General features: G+C 41.5%; 1 pseudogene; it reads right to left on the reverse strand.

Annotated features, from left to right (window-relative positions):
* Positions 1–12,335: 12,335 nt before the first annotated feature.
* On the reverse strand, positions 12,336–12,602 carry LOC128561916 (small integral membrane protein 10-like protein 2A; annotated as a pseudogene).
* Between the last annotated feature and the right edge of the window lie 464 nt (positions 12,603–13,066).

Genomic DNA, 13,066 nt, shown 5'->3' on the forward strand with positions numbered 1-13,066 from the left:
CCCTCATTGTTCTGGCTAAGTCCACCCCTCAGGGGAGGGATAGACAGCGCGTTAGCACGCCTTTGCACTGACTAATTAGTTCATGAACTTGAGGACAGACCCCGTGCAAGCAGAGTTCAATCTGTCTCATACTTTCTGCTTCATTAGGTGCCACTCCTAATGAGCTACACTCTTGTGGACTCAAAAGGTAGCCTTGGCCAGGCTGAGGCAAGCAGATATTGGCCCCGCTTTCCACCATGACTTAGCCTCTAGTACTTGAGGCCACTGACTTAATTACCCCTTTATAATTGTACTAGTTGCTCTGTATACATTTCCCTCTCTGATAAAATAGACTTCACTCCCACTTAGTCCATCTTTTTGATTATCACCTTTCCTTACAAAGAGAAGCCCATCTCAGTTTATTGTTTTCTTTTTTCCACGTTATTATCTTCTGATCAGAACAGCTTACCATTGTTTATCCCAAATTGTAGATAACATTCCTGAAAACTAGGCCTTCAAAGGGTAGGATAATTATAGCAAAAAAGAATGCTCAAGTAAAATTAATCATTCGTTTCTCAGTTTTCTTATCTGTGCTGGCCCAAGATGAAGTTTTTTCTCTTTCTTTTTTTTTTTTTTTTTTTTGGTTTTTGGCCGGGGCTGGGTTTGAACCCACCACCTCCGGCATATGGGACTGGCGCCCTACTCCTTGAGCCACAGGCGCCACCCGATGAAGTTTTTTCTAGAGAAAAATAAAGGCAATATCAAGAACTATGAGAGATAACAAAATAACACAGTTAAGGGTGAGGGCTGTAGATCCTTTGAGTCCTGCTCTGTGATCTTTGGGAAGTTACTTAACCTGTCTGGGCTCCAGGTTTCTCTTACACAGAATGTTGTAATAATAATAGCTATTCTATGGGGAATTATAAGGATTTAATTAGTTATTAGTAAGCATGTAAGACAGAAAGCACTCAGTAAATACTAGACACTATTATTTTTGGACAGTTTAAGGATGCTAACTGTCCTTTCTTGGGAAGGATTGACATATTCAGAGACAATGTAATTTCTACTTTTTTAGTTTTAAAATGCCTTTTTGTATGAAATGGCATTGGCAGTGGATGCAATGAAATCTAAATGTCTTAGAATATTGCTGTGAAACCCTGCTGAATGAGCAAAAGCCAAGAAAGTATTATCTCAGGGTTTTGGGGTGAATACAATATTAATTTATTCATCCAACAAAGATATTTTGGGTGCCACCCTATGCCAGACCCTGAAACAATGCTGGGAATACCACAATGAGTAGGACAGACATGGTTCCAGTTCTCAGAAAGGTGACCCATAGTAGGGATTTACAAATAACTTATTTAATTTTATCCTGATAATCACCCAGGCAAAGGGTATTAGTATGGTTCTTATCCCAGTTTCCAAGAGAAAACTGAAGTCTCATGAAAGAAAATGACACTCTTTGCATCACATGGCACACAAAAATTGGGGTGACATGAGGATATTCTATAAGGACACCTAGTTCTCCCAGGATATGTACCTGTGGGAAAATGTGCTTAATAGACATGTGTACAAAGGTTCACTTTTGTGGAACATGTCTGGTTTTTGAAACAAGACTGGGTATAAACTTGGCAATTTTTTCCCAAAGGGAATACTTGGCTAAAGAATTTAGCAATTGGATCTCTGACTCTCTCTCCTCTTTCTCATTTGTCCAGTGAGTAGGGGTTGTCAACAGAATCCGGCATACACTTTCCACCCTCTTTGTGACCTTTCTCTCCACCCCTTCCCCAAGGGGAGATTTGACGATGCTAATATACTTCTGGGTCTCCCAGAAGGGAAGCAAAGCAGACACTGCTCCTCTTCTCTTTCTAGCCACTGGTTTTTTCCCCGTTATCTTTGAAGCAGTTTCTTTTTGGGGATCTTATGGTAACTGTTTAAGATGACAGAAATGTTAAGTCTCAAAGAAAAGTAACTGTGAAATGTTAGGCAAGGGAGGTCGATGACTTTATGTATGCACCACCCCAAACTCATAGCGTAAATTCCTTTAATGGGTGGGGAGAGATCTTCACTGAGAATGTTTGAGGTAATTTACAGGGACCTTTCATACATGTGCTTATAAATCTTCACAAACATATAGTACCTGCTATACAAAAGGGGAAATAGAAATTGCCTGTAATTTACCTTTAAATCACTCTTCTCACCTGCCTTCTTTTTTAAAAATAACAACATATGAACCTAATTAAAGATATACAGCCAGGTTAAGTAAATTACCCAAGTCCCCCAACTAAAAACACCAAAGTTCAGATTTGACTCCAGAGCTCTCTGGCACCATCAGTGTTTTATTTATTTATTTTTGTTTGTTTGTTTGTTTACTAACACTTCCCAAACTTGATAAAGCCACATCTGAATTCCACCAGGAATTAATAACATTATCCCTCCAAAGGCATCCATGAGCAAGGATGTTTGGGAAATAGTGAATGTACTGTGGGGAGTCACAGTGTATATTTAGCAAATTAAGACTCACAGAAATCCTGATGAATAGGAGGAAAAACTCTGCTTATTTGGCTTAACCTAATATTTGAGTTTCTTCTCTTTTCCTGGTTTAAACACTTCAAACTCTTGCTGTAGAGTGGAGAAAATGGGGCACTGCAATGCGTCAGCCAGAACAATGAGAAAACCAGGACACCTGCTGGGCTTGGATAAAAGACATCCCTTTTGAGCCAGGGTTGCTGTCTGGGACAGAATGATCTGCTTAAATCTAGAAGGCAGTGTTAATGACAGTCTTAGGAACAGAAAATGTCATGTTGGGAATAGAAAAGGTTCTTTAAAACGGAGAGAGGTCTGAGTGGAAAAGATGTCATTTATCTGGAAGTACCATGTATGGACAGTGTGCAAAGTGGGCAGGAAGAGACTCAGTTAAAAAAAGAACCATGAGGTTATAATTGCGTATATGGTAATTGTACGATAATATTTAGAAATAAACATATCCTACATCAAGCACACAAAGTGAACTCAGTGTGAGTTTAAAATGGCTTGCTTTTTTTCCAGAGGCTTAAGGGACCTGGGTCCCCCTGGGACACATGCAGAGTTGGCTTGCGTGGAGTTAAAAATTCCACAAGCCCATTCTCTGAAGCTGTGCACCTGTGAAGCCTGAGATCAAAGGGCATGCCGCCCTTCCTCAGAGATACCGGCCAGAGGGTTGACGTATGTTAACAACATATTGTCAGAGGTCTATAGGTGCTCTGCCCTGAGGAAAAGACACAGTCGTTACTTCATACTGAGTAAATTGAGTGAACGCTTGAAGATATTCTTCCATTAACTCTGTTCCCCTGTGGCTACTTTCTTCTTTATGATCTCTATTTAGATACCTGCCCAGAGATTAGTCAGTGTCTAGAAGAAGATGTCTACTGCAAAAGTGATTGTGTTGATATGGTAACAGGATATTTCCTTTCAAGTTGATTTCTGATAGGTAAAATGAGGTAATGGTGAAACTAACAGATAATAGATTAAGTGTGTACGTGACTAGAAAGGTATCAAATCAAAACCCTGAATAAAGAATTTTGCTACACACCATCCCATCCCGTGTAGTCTGTTTCTTGACTTAATAATTACAGGAGTGAGTTTACACCCACGGCAAAGCTGCTGTTCATTTGTTCAATCACACAACAGTAATAGTTGAGTCCCTTCTCATTTTACAGACCAATGCCAAGGAGAGAGATTGACTGATTTTCTAGGGTGACCGACCATCTCAGTTGTCAGGACTTTCACTGCAAAAATTGGATGAATTTTGGCCACAACCAGACAGTTGGTCTCCCTATGTTTATTAAAAACTGGTTATTTACATAGGCTGTTACTAATACTCAGATACCACATCTATGTGATCTTATCACATGTTTAAACTTCATTTGATACAGGAAAGGGTAACTTTGTTGTATAGGTAATTGATAGTACAGCTTGGATGTACAGTACCTGGGACCTGGTAGTTTGGATGTTTGTATTCTTGTATGTTAGACGTTTACAGTGTGGTTTGGGATTTATTAGGGACCCATCAAATATTTATTCTTAGCAAGCCAGAGAAGAGGGCAATGTAATTAATCTTATATTAGCCCCATTAGTAAGGTAGGGCCAGCCAAAGAGATCTGTCTCTGGGTAATAGGACAGATTCACCTAAGAGGCGGAAAGCACTAAGATTTGAAAGGAATGGAGACTCCTTTGGCAATTGCAGCATCAGCAAAAGCAAATCAGTCAGGAGCAAAGTAAAAAGTTTTTGCACAGCTAAGGACACAATCAGCAAAGCAAAGAGACAACCTTCAGAAGTAGAGAAGATGTTAGTATGCTGTGAATCCAAAAGGGGACTAATTACCGGAATCTATAAAGAACTCAAGCAAATGAACAAGAAAAGACCAAACAATTTGATTAAAAACTGGGCAAGAGACACGAATAGGAACTTTTCTCATGAGGACAGAAGAATGGACAACAAACACTTGAAAAAATGCTCATTGTCCTTTATTATCAGAGAAATGAAAATCAAAACCACCTTGAGATATCACCTAAACCTAGTGAGAATGGCTCACATCACAAGTTCCCAAGGCCATAGATGCTGGCATGTGTGCAGAGACAAGAGAACCCTCATGCAGTGCTGGTGGGACTGCAAACTAGTACAGCTTCTGTGGAAAGAAGGATGGAGATGCCTCAAAAAAATAAAAGTAGATCTACCATTTGACCCTTCAATCCTATTACTAGATATCTACTCAAAAGTAAAAAAGACATTTTGCCACAAGGACATTGCACTTGAATGTTTATAGCTGCTCAGTTTGCAATTGCAAAGATGTGGTAATAACCCAGGGGCCCTTCAACACATGAATAAATTAATAAACTGTGGTATAGAAAGAGCCTAGAACACTATTCTGCCATAAAAAAGATAGATATTTGCACATTTTGTAACAACCTAGACAGACTTGGACAGCATTCTGCTAGGCCAAGTATCATAGGAATGGAAAGGCAAGCATCACATGTACTCAGTACTAAACTGAAACTAGTCGATTAACCACTATAGCAGTGGTTCTCGACCTGTGGGTTGCGACCCCTTTTTAACAATGAAAATACACTGCGGCATTAGGAAGGTTGAGAACCACTGCACTATAGGTTCACAAGAGAGGAAAAACTCAGTTGGACTCAAGGAAAAGGAGGAAGGGATGGGGATGTGGTTCAGTGGGCTCCTGCCCAATGGGTACAATGTATGGGCATATGGCACACATCCAGGGTGAAGGACACAGCTATGACTTGGACCTTAACCTACAAATGCGAATTATGTAACCTAACTATAGGTACCCTCATATTAATCTAACATGAAAAAAAAAAAAGCACCAAAATTTGGATTGCTGCCACATCCAGAAATTGGGCAGCCACAGAAGTTCATGTTCCAAGGTCAGACATCACAGAGTGGTGAGAGGCACCAGGTGGACCAGCGTGTGGAGTCTCACACCCTGATGGGTGGCAGGCAGCAGGGTGTTTACTAACATAATACAGGCTTATGGGCCACTTCCTAATGGTGCACGTTTAATATTAAAGGTTTTCTGAGTTCAAAGAGATCAAGAGCTCCAGACTCTTTAACTGTTTCCTGTTGGGAGAACTGACCTTATAAGAAGGGAGAGTGTTAGAATGAGCCAGGGGAAGACAAGAAAAGAGGAAATGGGATCCATTACTTGCCAGGTGTACCAGCTGCTCATTCAGTTCCTGGTCTAAGAACAGAGAGGCCAGCCCTGAAGTTACAGGACTCTAACTCAGTGTGTGAGCACTGTGTACAGAGTATCTGTAAAATACTGCACTGACACACATCGTCCTCTTCAGCTCCCCATCTAAGCCCGGCGAGAGGCTAGGGCTAGTGTGGGTAGGATTCCTCATGGGACAAGAGGTTGGAGACTGTGGAACTTGGACACTGAGCTCCGAGTCATCTGACCTGAAAAAGGCAAATGTTAAGGGGGTGGTTTATCTTTAGGAAAGAGTAAATGGAGAGACTTGGCAAATCTGCCATCTTTAATCTTTACGAGATAGGATCTCTTTTACAATGAGGGCAGCAGTCTGTTTCTTTTCCAGTTAACAGAAAAATATGCTCTGTTTTATGAAATTTCAGTGTTGGGGTTGACAGTCTGCATATCTTCTGCACGTACATGAAAACATCTGATTTGCAGTAGGCCGGTGTTGAATTATAATGCCATGAACCATGCCACGATGCTTTAAAACCTTGCAAATAAAAGTCCTTCTAGAGTCCCTGTTAAAATACTAGGTTTTGTACAAGGGCGTGTTACAGAACATTTCAAATGACTGAGGGGAATTAGAGTGATTAATCACTTTATAAGCACCAATTAATGTGACTTGATTTTTTTGTATCTTATTGGACGATCAATTTTTTAAAAAGAAATAAAAATTTCTAAGATTTGCATTGCTATGCTTCAGCTGTTACTCCTTAGCGTAACTGCTTGCTGATTTATATCCTTAAAACAAAGCTCTTACAATTATTTCCTTTGTTTCAAAATCCAGTTTCAGATTTAATACACTGCAGTCAGCTCTCTGAAAGGGAAGAGCTAGAAACAAAGAAATAATAGAATTTTCCAGAACCGACTCTGCAGACTAAGTTCTAAGTGCGAATTCTTGGGACATCACTTTCTTCCAGGTCTTCTTCTATGACCCCCTAGGCTTATCCTGTTATTGAAATATCCTGCACTGAGGTTACTTTCGGCTATTCCTTTATTTTTTCTTTTTTGAGACAGTCTCAAGCTGTCGCCCCAGGTAGAGTGCTGTGGCATCACAGCTCACAGCAACCTCAGACTCTTGGGCTTAAGCGATTCTCTTGCCTCACCCTCCCAAGTAGCTGGGACTACAGGCACCTGCCACAATGCCTGGCTATTTTTTGGTTGCAGTTGTCACTGTTGTTTGGCAGGCCCGGGCTGGATTCGAACCTGCCAGCTCTGGTGTATGTGGCTGGAGCCCTACCTGCTTGAGCTATAGGCACCGAGCCTAGGCTATTCCTTTAAAATAGATAATCCCAAGGCTTTACTGTCTTTTTTGCTCTCTTCACATACTTTTCTGGATCATATTCTCGATAGTCATGGCTTCACTTAACATCTCTAAACAGATGACACCCCAGACTCTCACTAAAGCTCTCAACTGCCTTCTTGACACTTCCCCTGAGAAGTTTCCTAGGCACCCCAAACTTGACACATCTAACTCTGAACTGGTCATCATCCATTTCTCTTTTATTTTCCATTTCAGGAAATAGCAGCACTACCTCTAGATAGCCAGGTCAGAAATTTGTGATTTGTCTTAGACTTTACCTTTACTCACAGTCCATAGTGAGGGTCTCACAAGGGATCCTGACAAATCTCCTCCTGGCAAGCATGGTCCCTGCCCCCGCTTTCCACACTGGGTGAAGTCACTGAAGTACTGGTTTTCCTACAGTGCTAAGGCATCTTCTGGGTCACGGTGTCTTAGAGGGGGGCAAAAGCAAGCCCCCCCCATTTCTTTTTCTCATCCAGATATGTTCATGAGGCCAAGCAGAGATGCTTCTGTGGACAGCTACCAAACTTCACTCATAATCATTCTATTTTCTAACTGCAAATATGTTTCTTGATCAAGCTGATCATTCTGACTTCTCTCAAAGATGCTTCAGGCTGTCACTTTCTCATATACATCCAGAATATTTGAACAGAATTTGGGCTTGGGCTGAGATGTCAATTGTGTATATAGATAAAGGGCATGCATACCTCCAGGCTCTAGAAAACTCCTGAATATCTTTGTTCACCAGGTGTGGGGCTATGGTTTCAGGTGCAGGCTAGAAACCACTATTCACTTGTTGCATCACAGAAGTCCAGCTAGATGCCCTCATAACAAATGCTTTGTCATTTGGAGAAGTCAGAAAGGCTCTCTTCCTCCGATCCCCAGATGTAAAGCTCTTTCCTAAGCACCCAAACATACTGTTTGAGGTGTGGCTCTTTAGTAATATTTTCCCACTAGAAAAAAGAATTTAAAACACTTAATTTGCATAACATGGTCTTGAGGCAGCAGCTACTTCTCTCGAAGGCTCAGATGAATAAGTGCTATGTCACCCGCCAAACGGGAAAGTGTAAAAATGTCTTTTGTGCATATTATCTGGTGATTTCTCTTGGACTGACTGCTGATATTTTGTTCTTCAATGACTGCCCTAAACATTCCTCTACTATCATGAAATGAACGGTCTAAGAATCTCTTCTGGCATTTTTATATGGACGTTAAATTGGGTTTTGCAGAAATCTGTCGCCCTTTGTATTAACTAGTATGTATTATGCTCAATGCCCCAGCCATTTCACAGCCATCTATAGAATATTTGATTTGTACATTTTCTTTCTTTTTTTTTTTTTTCAGGTTACAGTGTTTGTGTTTGTTTGGTAAGGTCTCTGTTGTAATCGTGTCCTGCACCCAGGAAGTGTGCCAGGTACTCTCACATTCTACCCATGAGGTGGGAGCACGCCATTTTCCCCTTCTCCTCCCCTCTCCTTCCCTCCTCCCCCTAACTTGAATTAAATCGAGTTTTTCTCTTATGTAGGCAAGTATTAGTTCATCTACTGGTTTCATATGGAGTACACTGGATACTTGCTTTTCCATTCTTGTGATACTTTACTAAAGAGACTGTATTCTAGCTCTAACTGGGTTCATACAAAAGATATAAAGTCTCCTTCTTTTTGATGGCTGAATGGTGACTTACGAATTTTCTAATTAAACGAATGAAAAACTAAGGATGCAATACACTAAAATTTGGCTTTCCTCTAACAATCTCACTCGAATCACGGTACTTTCCCGCAGAGGTCATTGTGTTTTTCTTCCCTACTCTTGTATCAAGTTTAGGAAGCAGACAGCCTTTTTTCCCCTTAGATTCTGCTACTTCCTCCTCTTTATCATGACAATCTCTCGTCCTTTTGAAGCCTGTGATTATATGACACAGCCCTGAACCCCATCTCTGCCTCTGTGGGCCCTTTGCCATCTGCATGTTTTGGGGAACAAGGAGAAGATGATGTGTCCAGAATGAATTACACCAGGTGAGCCTGGAGAGGTTGTAGGGCCAGATCAGAGGACCTGGCTGGCTATGTTGAGAACTTTGATCTTTTATACTAAAAGCAATCAGATGCCTTTTAAGCAGCTGTCTCCAACCTTATTTGCATCAGGGGCTGGTTTCATGGAAGATAATTTTTCCATGGACCCAGGGGCTGGGGGATTGTTTTGGGAAGATTCACGTGCATTACATTTATTGGAAACTTAATTTCTATTATTATTACATTGTGATGTATAATGAAATAATTATACAATACTCACCATAATGCAGAATCAGTGGGGGCTCTGAGCTTCTTTTCCTGCAACCAGATGGTCCCATCTGGGCGTGGCAAGAGATGAAGCTTCACTTGCTTGCCCACCACTCATTTCCTGCTGTGTAGCCCGGTTCCTAACAGGCTATAGACCAACACTGGCCCACGGCCCTGCAGCTTTGAGGGGTCTTAAAAGGGCCAAATGATATTTGATGTGATTTTATTTATTTATTTTTTTAATTTAAGATTATTTATTATACTAAAGAACAAATTTTACTTTTCATTTTCCCAAATCATTAAAATAGCACACAGCATAGTAATTTAGCACACAATATAAAATGATACATGCAGTCAATAATCCCCCAAATAGTTAAGTCTCCCTTTGGGAGTCCTTAAAAACATATATACTTAAATGACCTTTATTAAAGTTATCAACAAACAAAAGGTGTTACCTCAGAAAAATCTTAAGTGTAAAAGATACCTCAATTCCTAGAACATGGGAAATTTTTATAAGGGAAGTACTTGATTTGCCTGTCTATAACTGAGCTATATCAAATAGTATCAAGCTCCTTTTTATTTTTATTTATTTATTTTTTTATTAACTCATAGCTGTGTACATTAATGCAATCATGGGGCACCATACATTGGTTTTATAGACTGTTTGACACATTTTCATCACACTGGTTAACATGGCCTTCCTGGCATTTTCTTAGTTATTGTGTTAAGACATTTACATTCTACATTTACTAAGTTTCACATATACCCTTGTAAGATGCACCGCAGGTGTAATCCCACCAATCGCCCTCCCTCCGCCCCCCTCCCTTCCCTCCCTTTCCCCCTTCCCCCTATTCTTGGGTTATAACTGGGTTATAGTTTTCATGTGAAAGCCATAAATTAGTTTCATAGTAGGGCTGAGTACATTGGATACTTTTGCTCCCATTCTTGAGATACTTCACTAAGAAGAATATGTTCCAGCTCCATCCATGTAAACATGAAAGAGGTAAAGTCTCTGTCTTTCTTTAAGGCTGCATAATATTCCATGATGTACATATACCACAATTTATTAATCCATTCGTGGATTGATGGGCACTTGGGCTTTTTCCATGACTTAGCAATTATGAATTGGGCTGCAATAAGCATTCTGGTACAAATATCTTTGTTATGATGTGATTTTTGGTCTTCTGGGTATATACCTAGTAGAGGAATTATAGGATTGAATGGCAGTTCTGTTTTTAGATCTCTAAGTGTTCTCCAAACATCTTTCCAAAAGGAATGTATTAATTTGCATTCCCACCAGCAGTGTAGAAGTGTTCCCTTTTCTCCACATCCACGCCAACATTTCTGGTCTTGGGATTTTGTGATATGGGCTAATCTTACAGGAGTTAGATGATATCTCAAAGTAGTTTTGATTTGCATTTCTCTGATGATTAAAGATGATGCAAGCTCCTTTTTATTTAAGGTAACACTGCTTGGGTTCCTAGTTTGAGAAAGGATTATTCTAAATTTTAATATTGCAACTTTCACCATAGGACCACCATCTAAATGGCATTTCAAGAAGAAGAAAAGGGGTGTGAAAAAGACAGGAAATTAAAATCGGTCCACAAAATGCAGAAATGATAACAGCTTACCAAAAACTCATCAAGGCCTAATAATAGCACAGTGGGGTAGATTTCACAAATATCCACTTCCGTGAGGTGATCAAAGACAAGTGGAGGAGACATAACATGTGGGACATAGCCCTTCAAGAATGGGTACTGAAGATAAGTAGAGAACTCCACATTAAATCAGAATGTTCTAATCTGATATTTATACAGGCTATATCAACGCTCTCCTAAATGGTTTCCCAATCCTGAATGTCTTTCAAGCACAATTTAAAACAAGCTACAAAATTTTCTTCTTCATCAACTAGTTTCCTCCAAGTTAAAGCTCAACTTACTTTGGTCATACAAACCAAAGCAGGAACTTGAAGGTTGCATGGTTTCCATACAGATTTAATGTGAAAGAAATCATTCTAAAACAACTTTTAAAATTAATCTATTTTTATTGTTCTGCTTGTATCTTACCTATGGCATAATGGATCTGCTAAATTCAAAAGGTCATAGAGCCAGTAACCCCTGTGTCATCTGCAGACCACTTGAGGTACTTTCTACACTTGAAAGCATTTTCTTATATTCTATTGTTTGCTTTGAAAACATGGGTTTTAAATGTTCAAGGAAAACCTGTTTTGTCTCATCATTCAGGAGTACTTCAGGACACATGTGCAGTACCACAGACAGGACAGAATGCAGGCAAGACGGTTCCAACTCAGAGCCCAGGCCCTCAGGAAAAGCACTTGGTGGGTCATCCTTATAAATGTCCATTCCCAACAGTTCTTGATGACATGGCAGTCCTGACATTCCAAACTCTCCTTTGGAGCACTGTCCTCTGTGGCTGCCCATGGCTCTGGGCCCTCTTCCCAGCCAGTCCCTCCCCAGAGCTTCTGCAACACCACAGGACACTCCAGCTAAGTGCTCTTCTGCAAGAACAGAGAACAGACCCATGGCTTTGCTTGAAGTGGCTGCTGAATCTGAATGTCTTCTTATTGATTCTTTTAAATATGGAAGAAGCACTTTGTTGCCATTGTGAAGCAAGAGGTCAGCCCCACTCAGATTGCTTTTCTTTTTTTTTGGCCGGGGCTGGGTTTGAACCCACCACCTCTAGCATATGGGGCTCGCGCCCTACCCCTTTGAGCCACAGGCGCCACCCCAGATCGCTTTTCGTTTCCAATGATAACGTCTCAGTCTGTGGATATCCATTTACATCAACCACAGGTTTATTCATCCAGGAAGGTATGTCTGCTGGACATGGGCTCTCCTCCTGCATTCTTTTCTTAAGGCTAGATAGTGGTTTGATCAAGTCAGCTCCTCTCTCCCACTTCACTTTTTCCAGGCAGGTGCCAAAAGGCCTTCTTTTGTCCCTCATGCTTTGTGTTCCTGGGTGCAGTAGCGTGAGGTCTCACCTTCATCAGTGAGGGGAGGGCCTTCAATATATCTCAATATGAACCTGCAGGCGGACGTTGAGCATCATGGAAGCCTCGATGTAGAGGTTGGGGAAGTTGATGCGCAGCCGCCAGGCCAGATGGAAGAAGGTGAGTAGCGTGCGAGTCAGCCCCTTGCAGAAGCCCCCTTAAGAGCGGGCGGCGGCCGAGCGCAAGAGCCGCACAGCCGGGCCGGACAGAGCCGCCGCAGAGGACAGACCCGCTGTCCCTCTGTCCGCCCGCCCCGGGCCTCTGCCCCGCCGCTGGCCCATAGTCAGGCTAGGGGAAGCGCCTCCGCGAGCCACCGCCAGGTCCTCTGATGGGATTTTTTTTAATGACCACCCTAACTTCGGGGCAAAGAATGGAATGGAACAGGGCAGGGGTGGATTTGGGGGCAGTCAGAGGCCACTGCAGTAGTCATGATGGTGACTCCCACGAAGGTGGCAGCAGTGAAGGTGGAGAAGGGTCAGGAGAAAAAGTGGGCAGAAGATGAGGATTATTCAAATGGGGTTCATGAAAGAGAGAGAGGAATCTCGGGCGATTCCAAGGTTTTTTTTTTTTTCTTTTTTTTTTTTTTTTATTGTTGGGGATTCATTGAGGGTACAATAAGCCAGTTACACTGATTGCAATTGTTAGGTAAAGTCCCTCTTGCAATCATGTCTTGCCCCCATAAAGTGTGACATACACTAAGGCCCCACCCCCCTCCCTCCATCCCTCTTTCTGCTCCCCCCCCCAT

Source organism: Nycticebus coucang, chromosome 12 (assembly GCF_027406575.1).
Source record: "Nycticebus coucang isolate mNycCou1 chromosome 12, mNycCou1.pri, whole genome shotgun sequence".
Classification (NCBI taxonomy): domain Eukaryota; kingdom Metazoa; phylum Chordata; class Mammalia; order Primates; family Lorisidae; genus Nycticebus; species Nycticebus coucang.